This window comes from Takifugu rubripes, chromosome 16, assembly GCF_901000725.2.
Source record: "Takifugu rubripes chromosome 16, fTakRub1.2, whole genome shotgun sequence".
Classification (NCBI taxonomy): Eukaryota; Metazoa; Chordata; class Actinopteri; order Tetraodontiformes; family Tetraodontidae; genus Takifugu; species Takifugu rubripes.
The window spans coordinates 128,171-129,629 of NC_042300.1; the positions used below are offsets into that span (position 1 = coordinate 128,171).

At 39.7% G+C, this 1,459-nt stretch overlaps 1 long non-coding RNA gene across 1 annotated transcript; it reads right to left on the bottom strand.

Annotated features, from left to right (window-relative positions):
- Nucleotides 1-449: 449 nt before the first annotated feature.
- Nucleotides 450-1,210, bottom strand: LOC105418906 (uncharacterized). Its single transcript, XR_965904.2, has 2 exons — nucleotides 892-1,210; nucleotides 450-798 (listed from the first exon to the last, which is right to left on the bottom strand). It is a non-coding gene; the product is annotated as an uncharacterized lncRNA (long non-coding RNA).
- Nucleotides 1,211-1,459: the final 249 nt, after the last annotated feature.

Genomic DNA, 1,459 nt, shown 5'->3' on the forward strand with positions numbered 1-1,459 from the left:
GGTAAAGAACACATTCAGCGTTTGTCGCCAGATATATGATAATTATGGACGTTTTAAGACCTACGTGATGAACATTGACATTCACTTTAAAAGGCCAAATATATGGAGCTAGTTTTGATATTTCCACTGCTCTCCACAAAACATAAAATGTTGAAGCTTCAGAGCCCAAAATTTCCAGTGAAGCAATGTAATGCTAAATAATATATGCTAGATAATAAAGCCCTATAGACACACAAACACAGGGAGAAACTCCAAGCATCACGAGCACAAACCATGACACAACTTTTAAAATTTCATTGCATTTATTGCTGAAAGTTAAAGAAATGCATGCACCGAAAGAACGAAAGAAAAGTTATTTATTTTTGTGTTGGACTTTTAACAGAAATGTAACCTATGTTCTGCAGCAATTGGAACTTTGTACATTACAGAAACCAAACAAATGCACGACCAACTTTTCAAGATTTTATTTAAAAAATGTCTGCAAAAACATTGCAATTTTTAACAGTTGTCTCTCGTGAAGTTTAACAGTTGTTATAATTTTAAACCTAAGGAATAAATTATTTCCTTTTCCTTGTTTTTCCTCTTGGAAAACAAACATTTGGACTTGGGCCTTCAATGAAATCAGTGAAAAGAAATTGCAACCAAACTTTCCAATCTTCAACTATTTTCAAGAGTAACATTTCCAAAGACAGCTTTGTGAACAAAGCAACCTCCAGGATCCAGGTGAGGATTCAAGAGGAGATGGGAAAAGCTGCTCTGCTCCACTTTTGTGCCCTCTGTGTTGGAGAAAAATCCTCTCTGTAAACAGGAGAAAAACAAATCATTCACACTTAATTTCTTTATTGAGCACAATTATTTTCAAACCTGGCAGAGAATAAATAACATCCTCACTGAAACAGGTTTGACATCAGCCTCTGTCTCAACGCATCAATTCCCCGATAATAGTCTGCTTAGACATTACAGGGAATAAATATCAGAGCTCCGCCATAGAAAGAGAGTCCACAGGAGGATGCTGGGGAGGAGATGGATGGAGCTCCAAATAGCAGCACAAAGTAGCATGGAGCAGCAGAGCAGCAAGAGGCAGTGTGCCCTTTTTTGTCTGTTTCCAGGCTGGGCGGGGCTGCTTCCTGGTTCACTCCCATCGTGCGATCTACACACCTGCAACTCATCTCCAGATAACCAGCTACACCACCCTCCTGTTTTAAAATGCTGGTCTATGCTTCTATCTCTGGCAATTCATTGTCCAACCTGTTGTGATTGCTCATTCAGATGTCTGTTTGTGCCACCCTGTCTGCTGAGATTAAGAGTTTTTCAACTTTTGTGGGATTCTGCTGCCACATTTTCAATAAAGTTTACTTTGGTCAAATCTACTCCTGTGTGTGTCTGCTGCTCCTAACAGGCAGCAATGCACCAAAGAGCAGTGTCAGAGCAGAGCCACTGAGATTGACCAGGTAACCTG